Raw genomic sequence first — 16,388 nt, 5'->3', positions numbered from 1 at the left:
TGCTCCTGTATTGTCAAATAGTTTAGGTTAAGGATAACAAGTCATGAGCTAAAATTTGACTGGCTTTGAGATGCAACACGTTGCTTTTTCTGGGAGTTGTGTTGGTTATTTAGAACTGTGGTTGATGTCAGGAAATCAAGCCTTGGTTAAAACATATTCAACATTTCCATCAACAGTTCTAATATTAGGAACTGTGAGCATTAAGGCTCTAAGCAATATGTGCTCATTGGGATTGCCATTGGTGCGTTGTAGCTTCTCCAGGTTCCCAGTTCTTAACCTCATGTCCACAACTGCTAACCTGGAAAAACCTTTGGATGTGACTGACACAATTCTTGTTATCACATGATTTTCAGTGACATAGTGAGAACAAGTGAGTATTGTGAGACATATTGAAAAATAAAGCCAATATTAAATCACATACAGCAGAAGTTGGTGTTGCATAGCACAGATCCTGCCATAACAGTGCTGCTGTTACAAATGGAAGCTGAAACTAATACCATCTCTTCCAGGGATTTAAAGATCACTACAGTTTCCTGTGATTTTTACGTGTTCCTTTCAATTAATTTCAAAAGAAAAGACGACAAAAATTCAAATACAAAACAGTCTGGATGTCATCTGGAATTTATTTGACCTCTTACATTGACTCTAGAAGAAATCATAAACAAATAAACAAGACTTCTTTTCTAAGATAAAAAAAGGCGCTTAATTTAATAAGTAGTTTAAAAAACAATTTGAAACTTAGTGGGGGAGGTTGCGTGTGGCACAATAAAAGGAAGGAGCACATTTCATTTTAATGGGGATGCTGCCAGTTCATGATGGTATGAACCCCTTGTCCAAGGCATGAAGAAATTCCTGTTGTGATGAGCACTCCGTGGCTTCAGTGACCCGTGTTCCTTAGGCTAGTGAAGTTTGCATCTTTATATGGAGGGTTGGGATGTCTGAGTTAAAAAATAGTTATTTGGTTTTGGAGGGAGTAAAATTTTAAAGCCACTATTTGGAAAGGACATCTTCCTTCACCAGCCAGCGCCAATACTCCCCAGGTACTTTAAATCTATGTGATGATCATCAGGGTTTGTTTTTTGTTTTGTTGTTTTTTAATTGATAACTAGCCTTCTCTGCCTTTAAAAAGGTAACTTTTATTTGGACCCGAATGTACAGTTTGGGGCACAGAGGAGCTCCTGATTTTTCTCATAAGACACGGTCCCAGTTCTCTCACCATCTCTCCCAACACTACTCCTCCTTCCCATGAGTCACCACTGTAGATCTCTTGGATAAAATGTGCTGCTAGACATAAAACAAGAAAAATATTTGTTTATTCTGTGGCAGACATCTGTTTAGGATGCCGTGAAAGTCTAAGTCTTATAGTAGTTTTGCAGATGTTTTTTGTACGTGACTTTTTCTTGGAAAACGTGTGTTAGGAGGCACGAGTTGGGCTCTTTTCCTTCGGCGTCTTTGTCCAAGATGTTTGAAGGAGGAGGGACAGAGGAGTGTTGCCAATGTTTGGTCAAAATGAGGACCCATTTGGACTTGAGCCACCAAAAAGGTTTTTTTCTGGGCATGTACTGGGACACTCAGTGTGAGCTGGAAGAAAAAATCTTTCCTCCCTTCTAGGAAAATGTGGAGGAAACTTCAAGTGACCTGTACAGAAGTGGTGGAGCACATCTAGAAACAGGCCTTTGGTTTTATGCAGAAAAACTGTTTTGAATGGTCTGAAAAGAGGTGGTTTGGTGGGATTCATTTGCAAATCTGTAGTGCAGCATGAGGAAAAGGGTCTCCCTTAGGTGTAATGGTTGCAGGGCAAGGCAGGTTCCCCTCCAGGGATAAACATGCGCTCACATTCAAACACTTATTTCTATTAAGATAATTCAGCCAACAAAACATATATAGCCAAGGGTGATAGAAATTGAGGAATGTGGACTTTTTCTTGGCAGCTCGAGTTTGGCTTGGAAGCATTTCAGGGGAGGATTAAATCTCCCCGCTCGGCGGGTCAGGGTTGGGGTAATGGGCGAAGGCAGAGGTTGGGATACGGCTGAACTGGGGATTAGTGCGGCACGACGGCGGGGCTGGGGCTGCTGGGAATGAGGATGCAGATGGAAATATGTCAGGCATCTTTCATACGAGGCGTTTCCAAACGAGCTGTGGTATTTTCAGGAATTTTGCGCCTGTGGAGTGAGGAGAGATGGATGACAGAGCTGCTACCTGTGCTCAGAGCAGGGTTCTGTCCGGGTTAAGGTGGGAAGTGAGAGTGCTCCAGGCTTGTTTGATCCTGCTTTGTTTGCTTAGTGGGGACTCAAATACCTGAAGTCAAACAATGAAAAATGACCTTTGTGCCCTGACATTGTTTGCTTTGTGAAATGATTCACTTTGTCATTAGTTTGTTGGTTTTGTACAATATGCACATTGTATGCAAATGAGTATGGTTAAACCAGTGTCAAACAGGCTTACATTTGAGACAAGTTAATGTTTCTCTTGGCAGTCCTGATATCCTTTGTTCCTTATGTGCTGAATTAATTTCTTCTGCTGGCTCTTGCTCCATGCATATGGCCCTGGTGACTGAGGGACTTGCTGAAAGGGCTCTGCCTTTTCACTGGGCAAGGTGGAAATTCCTCAGTTTTTGCAAAATGCGTATCTGAGACATGACATCTTCTGCAGAGCTTCCAGAGCAAGTCAGGAGACCGAAAACAGAAAACAAAGGGTGAAGTTAAACAGTTTGTGGTATGAAGCTACCACAAGCAAAACAAAGCTGGCCTTGGCCTCGTGTTTGGGTATCTCGGGATTGACAGGCAGGCTGTGCCAGAAGGCTCAGTGCTGGGATGTGGGATGGGTCCAGAGTGGTGGCTTGGTGCTCGTGTCCTCTTTGCCTTGCTGCCATAAAATCCAATAACAGGGTTTTAACCAAAATGCAGGGTGCAATCACCCAGGCTCCTGATGCAAGCTGCAATTTCTGGATGCATGGCTGCAAATCTGGACTTCATCCACTGTCAGCAAGAGCTAAATCCAGAGACAATGCTGGTGTGTGCTGCACTCAGTGTGGGTGTTAATGGCCTCTTAAACTGTGGGCAGGGCCAGCAGCACTTCAAGAATGAAGTGTCTTAGCCATTTTTCAGGTTGTCACAGTGGTTCTGCTTAAACATCCATTAAAACAGGTTCAGGTTTGGGTTTTGGTGTAAATGAAGCCCTTGGGGTTTGTGCAGGTTGATTCAGGGGTGGTATGAGCAGCAGGTCTTTGTGGCCCTATAAAATGCTTCATTTCAATGTATATAAGTATTGAAGGGAGAGTGTCAAGAGGATGGAGCTGTGAAACAAATTTTCTTAACACGTAATCTAAACTTTCCACGATGCAGCTTGGGGCCAAACATTGAGGTTTTCAGTGGTCTGAATGGAGGCATTCACACATCCCAGGGCATGTCCACAGCAGAACCCCTTGGGTGGGATCGGGGACCCGGTGATGCAGGAGCAGTACTGGAGGAGAAGGGGCTGCTCAGCATATGTGTATGAGGGTTTGGGGCTGAACCCATCCATTATTCTTGTGTTTATTTCTTATTCCATCAACTTAAGTTGCCTTTCTGGCATCTGTTTGTTTCCTTTGGGCAGTTTTAGTTATATTAGTGTAAATATTTTCTAGTGATTGTCAAGTGTCCAGTTTACTTTAGTTTCTTGCAATTTCCTGCTGTAGTTTAAAACAATTTTTTTTAAAAAGGCATAAAATCAGCCTTCCCATAAGCACCAAACTCTTCTTTTTCAGGTAAAAATTGTACCTCTGAAATTTCAAAGGCACTTTTTCGTGATTTGAGAACTGAAAAAAAGAGGTGGCATCTACACCACTGAGTGAATTCTCCTTCATGGTTGTAAAATGGTACAGTAAACCTGAGTGAGTCCCTTCTGCTGGAGTTAATGACCATGGGAGATTTAAGATCATACTCTAGTTGTTGTTTATCCTTTTCTTTATACCATCCGTTCCCTGTTGAAACTCATTTTTTTTGTTGTGCATCTATATCCAGTAGAATGTCTTTGGAACAGTTGTCTTGTGTGCTTGTACTCTGCAAATCACATAAAAAAATAAAATTCTCCTGGTTGCCATAACAGTAATAACACAATAAATTCTCAGAGTGAGCCATGGTGAATTTCTGTAATCTGGGACTCTATTTCTCTTTGTCTTTTTCCCCATTGTGAAGATGCTCTTTTTACTAACTGCTTTCTACAGTTTCCAATTCAGTTTGTGGACAAGTGAGAGCTGGCTCGTGCCTTGGGCTGCTCTACTTCTGCACAATTAATTTTTCTTCCACCAACATGAGCGAGGGCTGGATCTTATTTATTTCACCAAAGCGAAATTTTCAATATGAGAACAATTAATAAATGATTATGGAAAAGAAATTCGACATTCATTCCCCAACCCCTGTAAATTAGGTAATTGCCTTCTCCAGAGGGAAAGGAATTGGCAGAGGTTTCACAGGGAACTGCTGAACTGTGGTATTTGTTTGACATGTTTCAAATGGTTTAGCAAGCAAAATCAGATTCAAAAGGAAAGGGGTTTGTCAGTCACTCAGCTTGTGTTGGGCTGTTGGTGTCCCCCTGTCAGTCAGAGCAATAACAGTTTTCAGAGGAGGTTGAGGAGTTTGCTGGAGGGAGGGGGAGAAGCAGCTGCAATAATTTGGGGGGTTTTTTTTAGACATTCCAATTTTATACAAGTGACACATAGTTTCTTGGAGGGTCTGATTTATTATTATATATTTATTATATGGATTCAGGCAGAGTGTTTGTGAAATTTACTCTGCTCTATGGTATTGCAGCAAATGTAAACACACATAATTCAACAGCCCCAGAAGAAAACAAAGGTGGGAAATCGCCTTTGTCAGCAGCAGGAGGGGTTTAGAGAGAGCTGTGAAAAGGAGAGGAGAGACAAAATTGTGACTGAGAGTAAGATTTGCTTTCATCTCCAAGAGGAAGACTATGGGTCACTTTTGAGGAAAATAGAGATGAAGTGGTGCCAGGGCTCAGGGGAGGCTTGTGGCACATTGGATGGTGCCCAGCACCAGACTGGCCCTGGGGAAGGTGCCACGGGGAGTTCCCTGGCTGGGATATGGGGTGCAGGGGGCATTCAGGGCTGACCCCTGCAGCAGCCAGCTCCTTCACTCAGCTGCAACTTGTTTGAGCTCCAAACACGAGTAAAAAAGATAAGAAACAGAAACATCAGCAAGAGAGAGGTTTGACAGCCAAGTTGTGCAGAAACCAGATGTCCATTCTTCATAGCTTGCTTTCACCTGGGAAACAAAGGTTATTGCACCTCTGCCTCGGGGTGAGGGAACACCTCCCTCCCAAACAAAAGTGTGGTTTAGGGGACATCTTAGTTATGGTTTCAGTGGGGTTCATGGCTATGGATCTGTGCAACCACTCCCATGCATGTGGCAGTGATGTAGAACATGACCTAAGATTCCCATGATGTTCCTCAACAGTATCCCCTGGGCACAGGATTTCTTGTTCACCAGTCCAGCAGATGTCATTTCTCTGTGTCAGATTAATTTAAGGTCTTTTTCTTCCTGGTGGCAGAGCACTGTGTGGTGTGAAATACCTGCTCTGTGCTGTATGGCAGCGTTGTTCCACACCACAGGCTGCCAGAGGCAGTGGGAATTGCAGGGGGTTCACAGCTGTGGATGGGGCTGAACAGGTGTAGCACCAAGATAATGTGGAGATGTGGTTGCAAAGCAAAATGTGCTTTGGTAATTTACTGGCTTTGTGGTCTTTCTAATTATCTGGAAAATCCAAACTCAGAACGGATTCTGAGATTGAGTGGTTTGGGGGGAGAGGGGGAAAAATACCATTTTTAGTTATTTTGTTTAAGTTCTTACATACTTCTACAGATCTCTATTTTTTTCTATAAAACCCTGTTGGATCTATAGGTATTTCTACTCTTAGGGAGAAAATTCTTGGAATGTTTTCTAACCCCTACAATGAGTGGAGATGTTGGGATTTGGTTTCACCTTCAGCCTGGGCTTCATTGCTCAGCACTCCCTAAATCCCTCCAAGTCCCATCCTGTAACACAAACTGGCTGTGCATCACTCAACTAGGGATGCAGTAAATGCTGAAAGGCTGATTATAAATATTGATTAATAATCAAATGACACCAACCAAATTCTTGGCAGAATGAGCCACATGTGATAGAAAATTTTAGTCTGTGGGGAGAAAAGCAGCATCTGAAACAGTGGTTTGAAAGCATTATAATCCTGTGACTTCTACCAACATGGTTTTTCCTTTTTTTTTCCTGCTTTCAGTGTTAATTTCCGTCTGTTACTCTTCAATATGTGGATAACTGCCCTTCCAAAGGCTTCATTTATCTCCATTTCACAATTCAGTGGCAATACATCTACATTCATGCAAGACTCCCAAGGTTTCTACTTGAAATACTTTTAGATCCTCAGGTGAAATTACATCCAGTATATCAATAGTGTAAAAGTGTATCCTGGAATCCAGAAAGCAAAATTGAAAGCAGGAGATTTGACTTATTGTGTTGCATTTTAAATCCAGGTCTGATTTTAGTTACATTCTTGGCAAGGTGCAGCAATAGGCATTGTATATTAATCAGTGTAAGATGAAGGCCAACCCTGCTGCTTCACTTTGGGGAGAGATCTGCCATTTTCTACTGCCTTTCAAGAACAAGGTAGGCTTGGAGAGTTAGTAGAAGTCTTTGTACAGTACCTGGAGATATGACTAGGAAAATAACAGAAAATATGGGCAAAGTGCTCATAAAATGATAAAACGCTTCAACCAAGTCAAAAATTGACATATTTTGGAAGTGAAATCTTACTCTTTGATTCTGTTTGGCAAATCTTTTGTTCCCTTGCCGTGCTGTGCCAAAAGGATGTGCTGTCTCTCCTGTGCCCAGGCATCTGCATCTTTGGTCCATGTGATCCCACCACTGCACTTGTCCTTAACACCAAAGCAAAAGAAAGTCAGATGCTTCTTGTATTTCCCTTTCATATGTCTTTGGCTTGGTTTCCTTCTTCCACCATGTTTTTGCACCGTTTTTCTCAAACTTGGACTCCTTAAAATACAAGTGGAAACTGATGGTAGTATCCAAACTTAGTAACATATTGGATAGCTTTGCACAGAATAATTGCCTCTCTCTTTTCATCTCATCTCAGTGGTTAAAGAGCAACAATACCTCATCTCCTCTAAACCTTTGAACCTTTCCTGGATATCATTTGGTAAATTAAATTGGCAATCCAGCATTTGTTTAGCTGATCTCTAAAATGCACAGATGATAAAACTCAAGTATCTGCAGGTAAAAATTTGCACCTTGGGATTGTCAGAAATAATTTAAATTTTCCATTTGATCCTCAAGATGCTTTTCACTATTAAAAAACATGAACATCTCCCACACTGCTGCCTTTCTATCCTAGTGAACCTCCTTTCTTACTTTAAAACAGGAAAGAATAGGTTTAGCTGTCACGTCAAAAGATTTATAAACCTATTGCTTTATAGACAACTGAAACTCTGGAGCTGAAAATGGTCTAAGTACCTCTGAAAGATGCATTTGGGTAAATGGTAATGAGTTAAGCACCTGGAAGAAGCAGCTGAGCAAAGTCAGTCACTTCATTATGGCTTTTGCAAGACTGGTGAGCCTGATGCAGCCAAATAAACCAGACTGGTCACCAAGTGAGATGCATTGAGTAAGCAGATGAGCCACGGTCGCACAAATTACGGTGTTCATTTGGGGAACTGGTGAATTTAACATGCACTTTCAGAGCTCCACAATGTACCTCACACCTCAGAAAGCCTTCGGCTGAGCCGCGTGCTTGGAAGCAGCTTTTGTGCAATGCACTGGCCCAGAAGATGATTTTGGGCTACAATGAAGTTGTTACTGAGACATTTCCCAGATGTGTGAGCAGTATATCATCTCCTCTTTGCACTTCAATAGAAACAACCATTGCCACTGAATTCTGGGCCAGAGCAGGCCCCAAGCACGGTAGAAAGGGGCTGTAACAGAGTTTGCCTTTGCAAATTCGTGCATATTGGCTCGTGCCATTGCACTAATTGGGCCTGTTCCCCACCTCCGAGGCATGGCATGTGCCAGAGAAGTGTCAGCAGGCTTTCTGCTATCTCAGCCATGTTTTTCTGCATTCTGATACACCTCTTTTTTTTTGTCCTGATCTTCCTACATCTGTTTTATTCTCAGTCTCATTGCCAATCATATGCTTTAGCATCCACATTCCCAGCCTGGAGTGAGCTCTCCTGCACCCTGACTCTGGTCCCTGCAGCCTGCACTGGGCTGGGCATGGGCAAAGGGAGGTTTCATGTCTCTGTGGCCAGGGTATCTCAGGTTTGAGTTGTCTTATCTTCTGCTGGAAGTTGTAATTACATTCTGGACTACTCTTTTATACTTCAAGGGGCTGTCCATGGGTTTGTGCAACAATTGCCCGTGCCCAGCATGAAAGCGATGGTGCTCTTTGATGTTATTCTGGTCTTGCTTTTTTTGTTTTTTATTAATCAATTCCTCTGCATGTTAATTAAATTCAAACTTGACAGGGATTAGCATTATGGCTGGAAGCCTAATTCTTTAAATGGAGACACATATGTTGCTCTTAAGTAGTCATTAATTGCTTTTATTTATTAGTGCTTATAAGTGTGGCCATTTAGACCTCACCTGGCAATTTTAACTGCAACTGCCTCAGCATATGTTTGTGCTGGAAGCTGTGCAATGTAGGTTAGGTACACAGCAGTAAAAGGGATTATATTGTTTTGATCATTCACACTTGCTACAGGAAACACTATTCTTTCTAAGGAGTGAATATGACTGCAGCACGTGCTGTTTCTGTCTATATAATGGAAACTATGTTTTTCATAAGAGTTTATGTATTCCTTTGTTGGAAGGATCTCAGATGGGTGGGAAAGCAAACTGTTTACACACAGTCAAGCTGGTGTTTGCCCAAGGTTGGCAGGGAGAGAAGACACTTGTACTTTAATTATATGCTCAGTTAAAATGAGGAGGTCAATAATTAAATCTTTAGCATGGTGAAAACTCGAAGTCTAAATATGGCATTTTAACAAACAACAAAACCCAAGTGTTTTTTTTAAAGAAATACTTTTTTTTTTCCCTCTGCATCTCTTCTGTAAAAATTTTTCATCACTGATTTCATTGCATTATCAGGACTCAAATGAGAAACACTGCTCATGAGCAAATATAGCATCTGAATGTGGGCCAGGAATTCCTTTTACAGTATAAGCTTTTGTGTGAAATAAAAGCCAAACAGCTGCTCACAACTTAAGTCTGAGTAAGTGATCTAATACTATTGCTCTGGTCTCAAATTTGAGGCTAAATTGTTTCTTTGCCAAAGACCTTGTGCCAACCTACCTGGTCCCAATTTGTGAGAACAAAGTATATTGTTTCTGCTGCTCTGGGACTGAAATCACTTAATTTGCCATTTTTTTTCCATTATAATTTCTACCCTGATGTGTGAAGCATCCACAAGATTGAGAACTCAACTTCTCACCTCCAGTCCTTCAGGAGATATCTCAAGTAGGAATATCCTTGCAAGGCTGGTCTGACATGGTGTGTAGGGATATTTTATTGCACTTGAAGGCTCTCTCTGACCATTAGTGTAATTGGTTTTTGATTGATTTTGCTCTTTTTTTTTTACCTCAGATCTTCTATTCTCATTCTTGATCTCCTGCTTCTGCTTTGCTCTTCATCAGCTGCTCTCCAGGCTTTCCCCAGGACACCCTCCCAGTGTGTGAAACCTCTTCCCAAAGGATGACTGTGAGACCACCAGGGACTAAACTGGAGACCCTTGTCCAAGCATTAGCCATGATTAAGCCTTTTGGCAACAAAACTTCCCCAGTCCTCAGGAAAAAGCTTAATTTTTGACAAGGCAGATATCCCAAAATAATTTTAAGTAGAGGTTTCAAAGGACTTTGGATGCTCCTCAACACAGGAGATAACCAGAAACTGTAAGTGGAGCAACTTAATTTTTTAGTTGTCCAGTTCCTCCTCCAGACAACCACATTTGGACTGTGTTGGGAGGACAGAGGAATGTTTCAAATAACTAAAAAATATTGTGGCCCTGTGGCATTTGAATTTAGACCACTGACTTTGATGCTTCAGGAAAAAATGCTACCAAGAAGGGAACCTTTCTAGCTATGACAAAGAAAGAATATTTCCTACACCCTGTTAGACACAGACTGTATCTCTCAAATATAGTTATGCACTTGCCCTTTCACTAAAGGTTATGATTTCCAAGGAATTTGAGTTGTGCTGTAAATATAGTTAGAGCTTATGTTCCTGTAAGACTTATTGCAAATACATTAGCAGAAGGGAGAAGAAAAACCCATAGGCCAAGAAATGTCCTGTCCTCTCCCACGTTGGTAACTCCCTTAGCTTGTACCCAGAGAAATTTGGAGTGGCCCCAGTCTTGTTCATCATGGGCAAAATTGAGATTTACGTGCTTGTTCTAAAAATTTCTTATTTTAATAGAAACTAAGAATAAGGACATTTGAGGCATGTGTGTGTTGTATTTATAAGTTTACATTGTTACTGAGATTTTATTCTACCTAAAAGAGAGAGGACTTTATTTTCTCTTCTTTTTCCTTGGGTCAGCAACTCTCTGCTTGCAGATGGTCTGCTTTCTTCTTGTGACATTTGGGGACATGGTTTAGGGACTTGGCAATGGGGGGTTAATGGTTGGACCTGATGATCTTAGATGTCTTTTCCAACATAAATGAGTCTGATTCTTAAATGAACTGCCTGCTGGATAATTCAGGCAGTGTGAATTCACACACCAATTTCATTTTGGGGGTTTGGGAGAAGGATTGTTTGTGTCCATCTTCCATCACTTAATTCTGTTGAAATTCCCAGTGTGGGAGTTTCACTGGATGTTTTATATGAGGTAAAGCTATTTTGAAACAGCCTTGTTAATATGTATAGTTTATAGCCATTTACTTGTGTGACACTGCTGTCATTGTGATAAAACGACGTGAAGTTTTGTTTTGTGCAGCTTTTACTTATGTATAACAAGGCTTCATCCTCGTAGAAGGGATTTTGCTGTTTGGGTTTTGTTTCACCAAGATGTGCTCTTTCCCTGTCTTTTGAAGCATATGGCATCATGTAGCCCTGGTCAAGGGTTAATGGAGGTAATGGAAAAAGAAACAGCTCCAGAAGCTCACTTCGTATTTGTTTGACAGGGTATTCCTGATCTTGCTTTATAAAGATGATGATGCTTGTGGAGGAAAGTGTAGAAAACAAGATAGTTCTTACAAAGGTGGAGGAAATGCCTCCTGCATGCAGGAAATTGGGAGTGGAGAGAGGGTTGCACAGGAGAAAAATGTTTCTTTTGTAAATCACAGGAGGAAGAATTTAACCAGTTTTTTTAGAGATGCTGAAATTGTGACATGTAAGTGCAGTGTTGGATGAGTTTGGAAACAGGAAAACTTTGATTTTTGTGTTGGATTTGATTTGTAATGTGGAATGAAAATCTGTTGGTGATATTATTGTGCTGTGGTTGTGAGCTTGCTCTTAGGATGGGCTTGGCCCTGTCCCTTGGATGCTTTATGGTTTGCACATGGCAGCTTGTGCTCTCCTTCATAGGAAACTGGGAAACAATGAGGGTGGGAAATCCTGCCAGAAGGGGCATTATCCACAGAATATGTCTGCAAGTGTGAGAATAACATTTAAATACAAAGGATGTGATTTTTTTGCTTAAAGTCTCTAATATAACTTCTATATACACTTGTAATCTAAAGTTAGCAGGATCTTCTCTAGATATCCAAGAAACCACATTATTCAGCTGCTCTCAAAGTCCTTACTTGCTGTTTTCTCTTCTCAATTTTTGCATATTGAAAATGACAAAGAGTATTTTATTTTTTCTCTGTGGGATCTTGGCTCTGGAATGCCTAATTCTCGTTGTAGATAAGACGCATTAGCTCTTGAGTACTTCCGTGCTCCAAAGATGCAATTCATCAAAACCCAAGTACTTTGTGTCAGATCTGAATGTTTCACAAAAGATTTTGTAATCCAACATGTCAAACTTGTTTAAATGTGAGATTGTAACTGAAAACTGAAGGAAGCAATAAGTGCTTCGTTATCTTGCTTACCTTACAGAAGTGTCTTGCAGTTCTTGGGGGAAAAAAGGAAATTACCTTATTTCTGCAAGAAATGCACAACTATCTCATGTTGGAGAGGTGCTCCTGAGATGTGCGTCTGCTTCTTGTGTTAGTAAACAGGATGATGTTTCACAGAGGCAGATTTAGTGATTCAATGATCATCTCTGTCTGCTGAATAAATCTATTGGTGGTGATTTCCTGATTCTTTCCAGAGGTGACTTTGTGTTAGTAATTATTTGAGCAGGAAAATAGTTTACAAATGCTCTCTGAGAAAGCAGACCTTGAGGGGATTCTCTGGCTCATCTGTTCTGGGCAGTGATGCTTTGTTACCTAGTGCTGAAGATAAAAGGATGATGAATTTCAGTCAAATGCTACTGGAGGGCCCCAGGGTGAGTTTGGCATCACTTCTGTTCCCCAGCTCTATCACCACAAGGATTTCTAGCCTGTGTCCATAGAAGGAAAAGGAGTTCTGTGTTCATTTTCCAGATTCGTGTTGATACAACCATACCTAACCAGTAAATCTCAGAAAAGAAGGGACTGAGACCCAAATGCCTTTTTTGTCTTTCTGAGTGTTTTAAGTGCGCAGGAGCACATGGGGACAATGAACAGAGCTGGTCACTGTTCTCATAAAGAAACATGAAACCAAATATGTGTGCGTGTTTGTGCACAGACACTTTCTGAGAGATGTTCAAAGTTCCCATCTCTGTCCAGGGCTCATCCTGGAGCAGCTGCCTCGCTGCAGATGTGGGAAACTGAAATCTGCCATGAAAACTTTTTTACCTTGCATATAGCAGTTCCCACAGCTGCCAAAATATGCATCCTCTTGTTTTAAAAATAGAGGGGGGGTATGCTGAAAACATCTGCTCCTGCCCTGCGCTGCAGCTGTGCCAGTGTATTATCTGGAAATGGCCTGAGTAAGACCAGCCATAACAAGAGGAGAAAAATCCCATGTTTGATGTAAGTGCAATTGTGGCTTTATTCCAGTCACTTCTTAATTTATATCTCAAATTCAGTTTATCTTCGTGCCCTGGTGACTAAACAAAAGAGCTGTATGCACTTGACTGTTTGAAGAAACTGTCTCTGGGTGTGGGAAAAAAAAAGAAAAAATGGTTGAGGGGTGGGGGAGGTGGAATCCAGAGTATGGAGCGAGTGGCACCATCTCAATTGTTTTAAATGGAGCCTAATCAGTGCTTCAGTTTTGGTGGGTGTGAATGTATCATTTCACTCTTTGAATGAGCTTTTGAATGAGCAATTTTACTGTTATTTCTTTTACAATATGCATCCACCCAGGGTAAGAGGGGACTTCTCGGGCTACAGTTAAAAGAACACTGGAACACCCTTAATTTGTCACTGGTCATGAAATGCTGTGTCATATTGAGTTAATACACCTTGTGTGCAGGTTTTATTGGTGATAGGGAATGTTAAATTTGGGAGTTGGATTTGCTCTGCTGAATCCTGTTGGGGCAGTTTAAAACACCCCCCAGCTGTGCTCCCTATCTCCTGCTGGATATCCTTCATTTTAGCTCAGCTCTAGGTAAAGCAGAGTTTGAGGCTGTATACCTTTAGTGCCGAGGTCCTGAGGTGATTTAGTCAAAACATATTTTAAATACTGCCCCTTTATTATCCCAGTAATAACAGCAATATTCCAGTTTGGGTCCTGGAGCAAACGCTCTGTTCCCTGAGATTGAGCCCAGCTCAACCTGATGTATTGTGAGGAGGATGCTTGTGTGAGTCCCTGCTCAGAAAGACTGTGTGAGGGTATAAGAAGGAAAACAACTTCTTGCTTCTTTTGTATCTTGAAAGCAACTGGATCACCTATGGAACTGCAAGGAGCTTTCCCCAGCTAACACCTAGAGGTTGCTTCCTGGGTGGCTTTTTCCGAACACAAAACGTAGCCCAGGATTTCAGAGAGCTTTTGGGGCACTTGGGCCAAATTTGAAATGAATCTAGATATTACTATTTTGTTGTATTTGGAAAACTTCTGTGGACTGTAGGTGCTGCATGTTTCCAATCTGCCTCTGATATTTGCTTTGAATCTTTGGGCCTGTTGGAATCCAAAGCCAGGAAGGTTCACGCAAAGTGTTGTGACCCAAAACTGTTTAATCTCAGATCTGCGGTCTCGGAGCCACAGCCTGACTTGGATATCTGATGAGTATCAGCTGAGCAAGCATCTCAGAATCTGACTTCTGCCCATGAACCATAAACCGTCTCCCCAGGGAACAAGAAAGTAAATTGGCTTTTGTGCAGGAGCAGCCAGCTAGACCAGGGCCGTGGTTTCCTCGTGCTCGATACCAGACCCCACGGTGCTGTGCTGCAAAGTTCTCCTTCCTTCTAAGTGAAGCCATATGAAAAAAAAAAAAAAATCAACTTTTCTAAGAGTGGTTGAACCAACCAATTTGTTCAAGCTATTCTTCTGGTCGATTCATTCTTAACTGAAAAAACACTGATTATGTTGAAAGCAACTTGAAAAATGCCAAAAGGGAAGAAGGGGAAACAAGTTAAACCATTCCAAGGTCACCAAAAAAAAACCCCAAAATTAAATGCAACCAGGAGTGGTGTAAACAATGGTGTAAAACTTAATAGCGTGTTAGAGCACAATATGTTAGATATGAGCTCCTCTAGAAAATAAGGTCCTAAAAGTAACCTTAACATTTATCATTGAGAGGCCACAACATGATCAGCTCACTGTGTCATGCTTGCAAGGGGAAAAAACCCCTCTGATTTAAGGATCCGGTAAGATAGATCTTCATTTCACTTGGTCAAGGTTTATACTTGAATGCTGTTTCTAGCTACTTTGGATCAACATATCCAAAAATTAAGTGCCCAAGCAGCACATGGCTTGAAGGAAGAGATGTGTCCAGTCATGGTACATGTCTGTGTGTACGTTCTTAGTGGAAAAGGGTGATGTGTAGGAGAAACATGAAAGGAAAAGCACAAGCTGGTGCCACAAGTTCTTGTGTAAAATGTGCTTTACTGGCATAGCATTTAAAAAGCAGTGTCTGTATTCAGTGAGGTTTTTCTGGGCTGTGGTACCAGGTTCTTTCTTAGCAGCTTTGTAAACTGTCCTCGAGGAACATTGGTTTGCCTTGTGCCCAGCAGGAATTTGCCCAGGCCACGATTTGCCCATGCAGCTGAAGGGCTGGGAGGCAGCAATGCAGCCTCTTAACCACGGGAACATGGGTTAAGGACCAGACTTCCTTTAATTACAAGGGGTAAAAAGACAATAAACACATGTACCATAGACCTGCTTTCCCAGTGTTGATGGATTACAGCGCTCATCAAGCAGCCCAATTTGTAGTTACCCAATCTGCAGTGGGTAAATTAGTTCAAACAAAGGTTATTTACTGCACTGTGGACAATTACATGGGCTTGGCTTTTGTCAATATTTTGTGTGAGCTATAAAGTGATGTTGATTTTTAATATTTCATTTACTTGCCCACGGTAGATGACATAAGTGGCTGCTACCCAGCAATTGTGAGTCTGTTTGTGAACTTTCTACCTTGTTTCTGAGAAGCTATTATTTAGATGCATCCATCATCTCTTCCTCATAGTATTTTCAAATAGCAATATGTTTCATTGTCTTTCTTTGGGTTTGGGTTACTAAATCTATCATCTTACTGGAGATCTTATGGTGTTGTCAGAAATTGCATATTGTGCCCTGGATTAAGACTGTTTAGCTTGAACGTGACAAGTTGTTTAAAAATAGACTGTGTTATGCTTTGTATTCATTCTGCTCTCCAAAACTGCCTTTCATAACAATGTAAATAAAGGACTCCCAGAACTGATACAGTGGAGCTGGCACAGTTTGGAGAAAAGACTCGGCTATTGCCAAATTGACTTTAATACAACATAAATCTTAATTACATTGAACAAGCATCAGGCTGCAAGGTCTTGGGAGATGGAGTCATTAGGTAACAGTTTACAGTGAACATTTAGCTTCAAACAAATTCTCAGGCCTCCTTAATTTGCTTTGTAGTCTCTTAAAGGGGTTGGAAACAAGAGATTTAATATGGATTCACTTTATGCCCAACTCATTTAACAGTATCCAAAGCTGAGCGCCCAGAATAGGCTAGAAATTGCTAAAATAATAATTCCCAATCGTGCAGACAATTGACTTACAAGGTTGCAGATGGCATTAGTGACTCCTGGAGCTGGGACCTCTGTATCCTTCTGCTTTCCCACATCTGCATCACAGGGCTGAGACTTGCAACTCTTGCCCAAAGTAGATACTGGGTATGATGTTCTTTCTTTTAATCCCCACTAAGATTTCTCTCCTCAGACATGTTTCCTAATC

The 16,388-nt window shown here is 41.4% G+C and overlaps 1 protein-coding gene across 2 annotated transcripts in view; it reads left to right on the top strand.

Annotated features, from left to right (window-relative positions):
• COL23A1 (collagen type XXIII alpha 1 chain) overlaps nt 1-16,388 on the top strand; it is a 176,258-nt gene that overhangs the window by 106,699 nt on the left and 53,171 nt on the right. The gene's annotated exons all lie outside the window — the stretch shown is intronic.

The sequence above is a fragment of the Pipra filicauda genome, unplaced genomic scaffold (genome assembly GCF_003945595.2).
Source record: "Pipra filicauda isolate LSUMZ 115617 unplaced genomic scaffold, ASM394559v2 scaffold267_size1258537_pilon, whole genome shotgun sequence".
Taxonomy (NCBI): Eukaryota; Metazoa; Chordata; class Aves; order Passeriformes; family Pipridae; genus Pipra; species Pipra filicauda.
Note: the sequence above shows the minus strand (reverse complement) of the source record. Positions and strands in the feature narration are given on the sequence as shown.